Genomic DNA, 12,129 nt, shown 5'->3' with positions numbered 1-12,129 from the left:
AACGTAAGTGATTTAGACATGGACATAAAACGAAAAAATGAGAATGGTTTTTATAGTTTAATTGGGTACTTTTACACGCTGTATAATTCTGGTAATGAGCAAGGGTTTTTTTTTTTAGAAGTCTGTGCCTATTCTGTTGTTGGATTTGTCAAGCTGCTGTTGGATTGTTCAAGCCGGAAGACAGCAACTTGTTGGAGCATTTAGTTATTGAAATTATGGTCAATCCAAAATCGCTGTATCAGTGTGGATCAGTACCAGTTCCCATATCGTGTAAGGATACGCCGAATAAAGATTCTCAAATATAGAACAGGATAAATGATCAATGCGTAGGAATGCTTCAATTGATTACTTTGAGTAAGGTTTGTTTGGTTCGTGGTCCCATTGGTCGTAAATCGTTCCTTTCGTGTTAGCTACTAATTTTTCTTATATTGATCAGTTATATTCAGTGGTTTCTTTACGTTTTAGCTTTAGGTGATTGGATCCATGCTAAGGTTATGAAGACCTTTACAGATTCTGAATCCTTGACTTGTATCTCGCTGGGCAAAAACCCCCACAAGAGAATTAGATACTTAAAACTTGTTGGGTAATGTTGGATCTCCTAATACATAGATAATTTTCTTTTTTAATATTTTATGGAGTTCAGTAAGCTTTTTTTTAGTCCAAAATATTGATATTAACGTATTTAGAAATTTTTAACTCTATTGATTTATACGAAGTTCATTAATTTAAAACATTACATGTATATTGATAAACTCTTTTATTAACATGGTTTAGAAATTCAGATGTTAAAAGATTTAATTAATCGATCGATCATTGTCTCTGATAGATAGTTTCTGGTAATGTTTTTCCCTTCTCTACTCTTTTCTTCTTTTATGGTAATGTTTTGTTTATAAAGCAGATCTTATACCATATTTTGAAAGAAATCCTGTCTGGATTCGCAGAAATAAGTCTTACATATATATATATATATATATATATATATATATATATATATATATATATATATATATATATACACACACACACACACACACCTTTTTTTTGTTCTGTATATTGTACAAATACACATCACCTTAGTAAATTGTGTAAGAAAGAAAGGCGGTACTCTTTAATTTCGAGAAAATTGGATTCTTCCAGAAAATCCTGTGAAGCATATATTTACAAATGACGATATTACTGTATTTGAAAATAGTTTCTTCCGAAATATTTCCTTTTTATTTACCATCCTATAAGATTATCACTTCTGAATTTGTAATAAGTTGGATTCTACTACCAGAAAAGTGTGTAAATGATGTATACATGAAGTAGATTTTTTTTCAGAAAAATCCCTCCCATTCTTATTATTTACCTAAATTTACAATTTTTACCCTTATAATCTATGTAAAATTAAAATGATAAAATCTTTAAAAAATCGAGAAGTGGTATCAAATCGGTTTTGTTTACTAATGTTGCTGTATTTTTACAGCTATAAAAAAATAAATTGAACTTTGCTTATGTACATCCAGTATTGAATCAAATGTCTAATCTGGTAGTTAAATACTTAATTCTTTATCTTGAAAATCCTTAGAAATAAAATAATTCTGATGAATAACATGTTCCTAATATATTAATATCTACAGTAATTCGTAGAAATACCGTTACTTCCAAGAAAAGAGAATTATTTTGTAATTAGTAGTGTAAACACAATCCACTACCCAAAGTAAATTTGAGGCCTGTTTTCATAGTAACATTTACTATCGCCAAATAATTTATATATCGATTCATTTGTTATAGTCGCATTGATGGTTATTTCAATAAAAAATAAATTGTGCTCGAAGTACTACTCTTGCCGATCTTCTTAGAGGAGTGATAGCGTCTCTGCCTTTCATCCGGAGGTCCCGAGTTCGAATCCCGGTCAGTCATGGCATTTTTCATACGCTACAGAATTCCACTTCCATATCCCATGACCAAGCTTCAAGATTATGTGGTGATATAATCGAGCAAAAAAAACTCTGAATGGAGAAAATAATTAAAGTTAATATTTGATGACATAGAGCTGTGAGACACTTTTTTTTATGGTAGACAAACTTCGCCGTTGATTGGCTGTCGTATTGAAAACTATCCATGGAAAATGACTGTTGTACTTTTCTTTTGTTCTATTGTATCGGTATGATTATGCTATAAAACATTTTTGATTCCTTCTAAGTATTCTCACAACTTGGATTATAGTCGTTCAGTGCGCTTTGTTCAACGGTTATTTTCATTAATTTAGCTCTTATTCCTCTTTTGTCTGAATCCAATCTGTGCTTTATCAACGTAGTAAGTCCTTCTAATATCAGATAATGTTTAAGCCCACTTTACTTCTGCTTACCTGTGGACAACAGTTTAACTCTCGTCTCTACTTGAATTGTTGCACATGTTTAGAAATTCAGATGTTAAAAGATTTAATTAATTTATCGATCCTTGTCACTGACATAATTAAAAACTATTACTTTACTTGTATCATTACGAAACTGCATTAAATGCTAATGTGTTTTATGAATGATTAGCTAGTTTCCGGTTTGTTCTGGTAATGTTTTTCTCATCGATTTGCAAATTGATTTGAAAAGCCATTATTTTTTTTGTAACCCTAAGAAAGAATGGGACAGATAGTATAAACCAAAAAATTAATTTATTCCTTTCTATATATATATATATATATATATATATATATATATATATATATATATATCCTCAGCTCAGTTACTACTGTAAGTAACTTTCATTCGTTACGTTAACAACATTTTTCTGCGATAGTATTATTTCGTATTAAAATTATTCTTCTATTGCTGAAAACTGATAGAAATTTGACATTTTTAGGTGCTAATAAATCTTAACATAACTTTACTACTCTTAGATCTTGGCCCTCAATAAAAGTGGAAAAAAATTTCAAAGTTGCGTACGATCTTATAATTGTTCAATAATATCTCTACACCACAAGGCAAGAAAGATAAATACGTGAAGTTTAAAAAAAACTGTTACTTTTCCCAGAATCATGTATGAAAGTGAAAACAAGATGAATGATTAAACTTGAAAGTAAAGTAATGTGGATACAAGAATTCAGTTTTTTTATGGACATAGTGTACAAAAACGAACATCTAAGAAATAAAGACGTTCGTCGGGAATTAAGAATTTTCTTCCTACTAAGTAAAATTTGACATCTTTCTAGAATACCAGTACATTTCTACTAGTTTATTTAATTATTAAACTATAGAAGAATCTATAATTGGGAAGGGCGAGAAAAAGAGAACGCAACAGAACAGCTTAAAACCAAGGTAACTTAGATTATTTGTACATTGTGTTACCTGAATCCGTTCGCCCTCAATTTTGAAAAAACGAAAACAAAAAAGAAACAGGCATTTTCTAGACAAACAATATAAATGTGATATTATTTTACGGAATCTTTATTATATACTTTTTTCTAAATTATGTTATTTTTTATAATCTTTGACTTCCCTACTGAATAGAAATAATATACAAGTACATATATAAATATTGTTTCTCGATAGAAAGGAGCAATTTTTTGCTTTAAAATATCTGTCCCAGTACTTGTCAGGTATGACAGTGATGCATACCTGAGCTATGAAAAATAAACCAAAGTTTCTTTCACCGTACCTCCAGTCTCTCCAAAGCTTTTTTGACTGTACATCCAGTCTATAGTGAATAGAGTGAATGTGTCACATGCAGGGATACTAAACGCTGAATACCACTTGAATTTCGGTGGGTTTAACATACTGATATACAACAGTATATTTGACTCGGTTATAAACATCAGAGAACCGGTTCAATCCTCACTTTTCCCAATAAACTTGGCATGGTATGCTGCCCGCTTCAATCCTCACTTTCCCTAATAAACTTGGCATAGGATACTTGTTTTTCTTGAGAGTGGTTAAGAAATGATTGGGAGTGATTTGATGTTAGGTCGCCTACAGTCATTACGGTTATGGCATTTAACAAAGGTTTTGACTTCTAATTTACATTTTGGGTATTTTTTATGTTTAGATTTGACTTTTATGTTGATTTGCTTACGTCTGAATCGTGTGTTCTTTCTAATTTATCTTTAACAATAATATTAGTTAACGCATCATAAAGGTACAGTTAATGCCAGCTTTTTATTTGTGTGATGATTTCATACAAGTAAGTGTTTTGAGATCAAGCAGTAAAAGTAATTTGAAAGAAATTAAATTACTACTAATTGCAACTAACCCTTATACCGACGTATTTTAATAATAGTGTTAATGCAAACTATAATCATTCACCATTGAAAGTAATGTATATATGTTCTTATAATACGTCCTTATTGTTTCAGGACTACAACAGCAAATGATAGGGTGTCATCCATCTGTTCGTTATCGAGAAGAGCACGAGAAAATCAGAGTGTAGTTTGTGCTGTTTTTAAGTGTGTGAAAGTGATTTCGCTATCATTACTATACGTTTAAAATAAAATAAAAATAATTGTGTGCTAAGTAATAACATATTAATCAGTGTTAGTTTTTTAAAAAAATATTATTGTTATTAAATTTCTTCAGATTATCAGGTCACATCATTTTAAAGGTATGTAAAAATTCATTCATCGCTATGTTTATACTAAGAAAAATTAAGCGTACTGAAATTTTGACGTAGTAATTGTATCATTTTTTTTTTCTTAAAGACGCAGAATAAATATGCGAAGAATTACTTTTCATTTCCGAGCATTTTTCAATTTTTAATTTATTTTGTGTTAAAATTCTAGTAAAATTAAAGTAAGAAATTTAATTCATATATTGTAGAGGTACTTACATATTAACGCCACCGCAGCTACAGCTTTATTTAAAAACAAAATAGTCAATCGGATTTCGGTGGAAAATGAACAGTCTCTTTATTAATTATAATAAATGGTTATTTATATTTATTTATTTTATAAATAACCAAACTTAACCTACGCTCGCTTCGCTCGCTAACCTTGACTAATTAACACCATGATTTTTTGAGTATTTATTTAATAAATTCAGTAATTATTGCAATTATTTGTTATTTAAATAATCAAAACACTCCTGTTAATTAGTCAAGGTTAGCGAGCGTAGGTTAAGTTTGGTTAAATTATATTTATAAAATAAATAAATATAAATAACCATTTATAAAATTAATAAAGAGACTGTTTTGAATCTATGTTAAACTGTATATCGGTCCATTTTACACCGAAATCCGATTGACTACTTTGTTTTTAAATAAAGCTGTAGCAGCGGTGGCGTTAATACGTAAGTACCATTGTAAACTTCGTACTAATTTTAGTGGTTGATGATTACGACTAAATGTTTGATTTCTTTATGTAATATCTGTGGAGTTAATATTATTTCATCTTTGTTATCTTGCTATAAATAGAAGGAGGTTCAAATATATAAAACAAGCACTCAGGAATAAACACGGGCTATTTAACAACAAATTCCAAGCATGCGTAGGAAGAATAAAGTTATGTGGTTTGTGGATCCATCCTCTTTTTTAACAACTAGTTTGGAAAATCATGGGTGTCTGAAGCATTGTTGGGCCTGCTAATAGTACACTGGAGTAATAGTGCAATAGTCACAGGTCGGGAATCAAAAAGCTAGTCGCTAGTCCAGCTATCCATTCCTACCTTTTGCGTTAACAATTTTCTAAATTTTTTGCAAGGAATACTGTTTATCATCGTGTTAAAAAACGTTAGTTTTGTGTATTAGGCTAAGTTTACTGCAAAATCTTTTTGAATGATAGTTAAATAAATTGATTTTTTTTAAATTTAACTCCAAGTTAGAAGGAGAGTCATTAAGCCGCATTCTTATCTAATTAGTTAACAATAATAGTTAATTTTAATATATTAATGAAATTCAAATTTAATTTAATTAATTAACGTAAAATATTGAACCTATTTTAGAAATCTGAATTATAATGATTTATTTTATATTTTTTCTTAAATTTTTTTATGGAAGAATCTAAATTTTTCAGCCGTTGTTGTATAAGAAGGTACTATCAACTAACTAGTATTTTGAACTGAGTAGAGTTAAAAGTATGTTTTATTCATTTTTTTATGTTTTATTTTTTTTTTATATTAGTATTCAGTAAGTGGCTATTACTTCGTAGTTTTCCTATTGAATTTCGCGGCTTGTTACAACCGAGTTTCACTAACAAGTGGTGTACTAAAAAAAAAGAAGATTGAAAGTTTAAACTGCATTTTAATAAGTTAAATGCCTCTCTTATCTTATCTGTTATTGTTTTAATCCATAAATCTTTCTATAAGAATAAATTATTCCAACATCTGTTTCTAAAGCAAAATATTAAAAAAAAATTATATAAGTAATTTAGAAGTAATAGCGTATTAACTTTTTAAATTTAAAATTCAAATTAGGTATTTTAAAATGTAAAATTCGTTCGTTATTTATTATCATTAGTTTAAATTATTATATTAATCATCATGTTTCATAAAGCTTATGTAAAAACATACAGAAGCATTATATTGTAATAAGTCAATTAATTTTGATGGAGCTTGTAAAAAGAGTACTGCTCTTATTTTGTCTTCATTTAGAATTACATTGGCTGATTAAAATTTATGATTTGTCACTTATAGTTGTAATTAATTGTTCTTTCAACAATGAATTTATCTTTCTGTCATCTTTAATTTAAAAAATCCATTTTTATAAAGTCTTATTAAGTAAATTTTTATTTATTTTGAATTTCTGCACAGGAAAATTAATTAAGATTATTAAAAAAAAGAATTTCTTAAACAAAACCGACTGCAAAACAACTCTTGCAGTTACGGACATAGTTTATCGTTTTGTTGATCAGTTTGTAGTTTTAAGATCGGAATATTTTGTAATTTGCTAGCATGTAAGGTATGGTTTTATATTAATTAATTTGTATTTAATTAGTAATGTGGAAAGCAAACGCTATGTAAGTGATAATTGAATGATCAAAGATTCGTGCGTTGTTGTTAAACTTGGTGCGTTATTGTTCAAGTTGTTTATATGATTAACAGAAATTAATTTTCAGTTGTTATTTTCATAATGTCCTTGTACATGATGTTCAACTTAAGAGACCCCCATCACTCAGTGGTTTATACTAAATGCATCTTATTTTTGTTAAAATGCATATATTGATATGAGATGGGTAAAATAATGTGGAAGATGTTGCTACGACTGGAGCTGGTTTGGGAAGAACTATTTATGCCTGCACATTTGAGTATTGCCAGTCTTTGTCGAGCATTTGCTTTAGAACAAGTTTGCATAATCGTATGTTGTTTGTTAAAATGCGGTTAACTGTTGAAGAACCTGTATTCGTGATGGAAACTTAATTAGAAACGAAATCTCATGTTACCTTTCTGCGAATGTTTAGGGAGAAATTTGAAAAGGAACACCAAAACATTTCGTGAAACAGATTCGGTGTTAGAAAAGAAACGTGTCCGACACAGGTCAGTTTTAACGACGCAGGTCATACAAGACATTAAAGCGGCAGTCATAAGATCATAATGTCATAAATGTTTGCGTATTTTAAGCCGAAAAAAAGTGTTTCACTAGTTAGCCCACACTGCAGTGAGGAGAATTCCGAAATGCTATTTGTATCGAATGCATGTTTTCCATAAGCTAACTACTTATGGAAATCTTATACTGTTGATTAAGTTAAAAGGGTTCACTATTGCCAATAATTCCAGAACTTCATTAAAGGCAATACTGGCATTTTAAATCAAGTATTTTTTACAGAAGAAGCTTGGTTTCACCAAGGTGAGGTACTAAAAACCTGCACATTTTTTTGAACCTCTCCTACACCCACAAAAAATAGTCGTATAGTGTGCGGTTTCAAGGCGACTAATAATATGACCCTTTGTTTTTTAAAAAAAAAACTGAATGTGGCTGTCGATCAAGAAATTATTCAAACTTGATAACCTTACTTCAAGAAGATCGTGACTCCTGGTTTCAACAGGACAGCGCCATTTGCCATATAGTTCGCTGTTCTATGGAGATGCTATAGGATTTTTTTGATGGAAGAAATTATTTTTAAAGGATTGCGGCTTTCAAGATCCCCTGATCAGACTTCTTTCTGTGGGGATGAAATTTTAAAAGAAATTGTTTAAAGGAGAAATCTACACACACTGCAGGAATTTAAGTCAAGCATTACCAGTGCAAACCAGGAAATAAAGAGGGTACAACTAACAAGAATAGCCAGGAAGGTGAAGTGGATCTTGGTCAGGAATATCATAGAAGTGGAAGGACAAAATTTTCAATACCTTCTATAAATTATTATGAAAGGGTTTGCCAATAAACTATTACTTACAGACTTCATAAAGTGCTGGGGCCTCTTTTATGTTGATTACTCTTTTGTATGTATATATATATATTTGTATATATATAAGTGAAAGATTCCTTCATTATCGGAAAAGTTATTTTTGTACAATTTTGCAAAATTTCAAAACTAAGTTCTCAAAAGCATTCGGTAGAGTTTTACAACTTTTAAAACGTGCAAAGGATTTTTGTAAAATAAATTGTTATTTCTTTAATTCTGAAAATGCTAAAATAAAAAAAATAATAGTTCTCTAAACCAGAACGTACAACTTCGTTAATATTTAATATTTTTATCCAGTTTGAATAATATTACATGTTTTCATTAACATTTAGCTCCTGTAAACCTATTCATATGTACCAATATTTTTGCTGTACGGGATTTTTGATCAACAAAGTTATATTTTTGGCGTTTTCATATCCGTAGTATTAAAGGACTCCTCATATCTACAGGTAGCGGTTGGCCTTCAACCTTTATTCTTCATCTTTTTTTTTCATAAAATTCGGTGAAAAAAAATTCATGTTGTTTCCTCACCGTTCCAACTGCGTATTGGTTGACAACAGGAAATTTGTTATTAGAAAGGTATACTATTGACATTTTTTAATTTTTTCTTACTTTTAAAATTATCGTTCACACTTGGAATTATTATACAATTGCTGTTCATTGCTCCGAATTGGTCTGAATGTAATAAAGAGATGGATGTAAAAATACTTAAATCATTTTGAAGTAACATACCTACAGCGTAGTTGGCAAGAGATACGAGTATGTTCAAAGAAAATATATTTTAACTTCGTTTATTTCTTTTGGAATCCATTTACATTACTAAAAAACGTAGGCATTATATTTGATGATTCATTTTATTTATTATATTTTTGCTTTAAGCGTAGTTGAGGATTACTACTGAAAAGATATTCGACATTTCATGATGCGTAGCCTAAAGAGATATTAAATTAACTGTAGTGGGCTTTCATTAAGCGTTGCATTAAATGTTAAATGTGGTTGATTATATTCACAGTCTGTAGCGTGTACGTAGCAACTATGTAACATATATATATAAATATATATGTATATATATATATATATATATATATAAATATTGTTTTTTTGTATCATTTTCTGGGTTTTCTTCGTAATGTTTTTTAAACTCTGAGTATTTTGATTTAATACCGTACATTTTTAAAAAATTTTAGTTAGTTTAATTTATGTAGATCTAATTTTTAACGGACTTACGTAAAATAAATAAATCAGTTCGACTTACAAATCCGCGATTATGTCTAGATTCACTGAACCAATATAAATGAATCCTTAAAAAATTCAGTTGAAGAAGAATAAATATATAAGTATAGCGAATAAAAAAGAGGAAAAAATATATGGTATTTTTTATTTTAATTAAATAACTTAGCATCTAAAATTGCTTTATTATTATTATTTAAATATTTATTGATAAATATAAGCTAAGTAAAAGGAAAAAAATATGAAAAGTCATTTTAGTGATATATCATATTTTTTTTACAAAAATGTAGAAAATATTTTTGAAAGAAAAATTTAATAAGCGATAATTATGAGTGTTTTTTTTTCAGTATACATTTTACCTTCTTCCATTTTTGAAGTAAGAATATTCGTTTTATACCGTGATTAATTAGGAAAAATGTTCTTTTTTTTAGTTATTCGATAGATAACTCATACTGCTACATTATGGGTAAATTTATTGGTTAAATGATTAATTTAGTAAAACTAAGTAAATAGCTTGCAATGTTAAAGTTTATACGTCGCAGTAAATATAGATTAAACTTTCTACTTTTGTAGAAAACTACTTTTAGTGTTGTAGGTAATTGGGCACGTTCGTGTGTTACTGTGCCATTTCCACGTAAATTTAATTTATCTAAACAGTCCATTCGCGAGGATTCTGATTAAAGAACAAAACAAAAAACCAATATATAAAATATACCGTACACTATAATTTGGCTAACGATACAGAACGTTTGATTTTAATTAACTGTTATAAATTGAAAAAAAAAAACTCGCAAGAAGACCGACTTTTCGTCAGTTTAATTCGTTTTTAATATTTTTTAAAATTCTGTTTAATATTGCTAACAATAGTTGGAAAATTGATGTTCCTTTATCTGCGGTAGATAAAGAAACATCAATTTTTGAACTTGCAGCATCATATGGAACCATGCTTCTAACTTGCCCCGCTCAAATTTTTTCGACCATAAATTGAGCGTAACTCAACAACGACAACCATTCTTCATCAAATCTTCAAAATGTCCACTATTTCAGGTAAACTACAACAGTATATCTAAATTTCAGTAAAAATGATCCAGCTTTTGAGACAGAAAGTTTTACACACAGGCATATATACTCGTATATATAGTATGTTATAAGTAAGGCTTTTTTTTTTTTTAACCTCCGAGTCCACAGTTAAGCATTACTTCAGAGGATGAGATGAATGATTTGTAGCGTGTGTGAAAATGCCATGCCTGACCGGGATTCGAACCCGGTCAGGCAACCTTATAAACAAGGTTACCTCAATGTATGTGTACAGTATTTTCATACTCCTCATACCTCAAAACGTAAAGAAAATTCATTTTCACCCCCCCCCCCACACACACACACATGCGAGTTAAAGTAATATCGTACTTTTCTTCGAAAATTCGGTAAAAATATTCTAGGAAATCATGACGTGTAATCTAAATATTATTATAAAAGCCTTTTACCTAGTACACGCGTTTTCAAAGTTCCGTAATATTAAAAAAAACTTACGCAGTTCTGCGCAAGGAAGACCGACCGATCGTTTCCGACGCCCTGACTGTATCGCAGTCAGAAGCGCACTGTATACCTTTGATCATAGAGTAGACCCTATATACAAGGATCAAGTCTCAACTCGCTGCATAAGGACGTGTGAAAATACACCACTACACAATCAACATAACTCAAATTTAGGTTATTTTCGTACTCATACATCAAAACGTAAAGAAAATTCAATTTACCCCCTAACTTGTGCAACCAAAAGTAATACCGACCGTACTTTTCTTCGAAAAGTTAGTAAAAAAGCTCCTAAACATTTTCGGTGAAATATGATTTTTTACTTTCACTTTTATTAATTTTACGACGTTTTATAAATTGTATCGGTGAGGGTAAGTGGTATTTTAAAAGAATTTGTACTAAGTATTATATCAACGACTTTTACTTTCTGTAGTTATGGTAAATTCGAAGAAGAAGAATGATAATTGTTACGATTGAATTTTGGTGTTTAGGTCTCAAAGCAGTAAGTTGTTGGAATGTGTTACATCTGCACATATCGATTAAATATGCATTTCGAGGATTTATAATTCAAGATGTTTAAATTTGGCCGTTAAACTTGTATTCAAATATGAAACGAATTGTTGGTAGATATGATGTAGTTATTTGCACTGCGCTTGCGCACCGTCCGTTAAATTGAGTTCACAAACTTGTTTCAACCGGTGCGAAAAGTTCTATTACTACTCTGTTCCGTGTTGGTATATTGCAACACTACAAAACTATTTGTTCCACAAAAATTTATAACTATTAAAATGCATTCTGTTCGTTAATATCTATAGGAATTAAAATGAATTTTGGTATATTTTGTGATCATGTGACACATTTTGTGTTATTAATAATTAATACGCGAGTGGTAGCGTCTTGGCCTTTCATCCGGAGGTCCCAGGTTCTAATCCCGGTCAGGCATGGCATTTTTCACACATGCTATAAATCATTCACTTGATCCTCTGAAGCAATATCTAACAGTAGTTCCGGAGGTTAAACATGAAAAAAATGCTTACTTAGGTGCTTCACTTTCTGCTGATT

General features: G+C 29.8%; 1 protein-coding gene across 4 annotated transcripts in view; it reads left to right on the top strand.

Moving 5' to 3' along the window:
* Positions 1-12,129, top strand: part of LOC142319586 (uncharacterized) — a 917,667-nt gene that overhangs the window by 28,772 nt on the left and 876,766 nt on the right. For 2 of the 4 annotated variants that reach the window (XM_075357048.1, XM_075357044.1), the window contains exon 2: positions 4,328-4,572. The exons of the other annotated variants lie outside the window; for them this stretch is intronic. The gene's annotated coding sequence lies outside the window, so the exon portion shown is untranslated. The remainder of the gene's footprint in view (positions 1-4,327; positions 4,573-12,129) is intronic. 4 annotated transcript variants of the gene reach the window in all.

Source organism: Lycorma delicatula, chromosome 2 (assembly GCF_047948215.1).
Source record: "Lycorma delicatula isolate Av1 chromosome 2, ASM4794821v1, whole genome shotgun sequence".
Lineage (NCBI taxonomy): Eukaryota > Metazoa > Arthropoda > Insecta > Hemiptera > Fulgoridae > Lycorma > Lycorma delicatula.
Note: the sequence above shows the minus strand (reverse complement) of the source record. Positions and strands in the feature narration are given on the sequence as shown.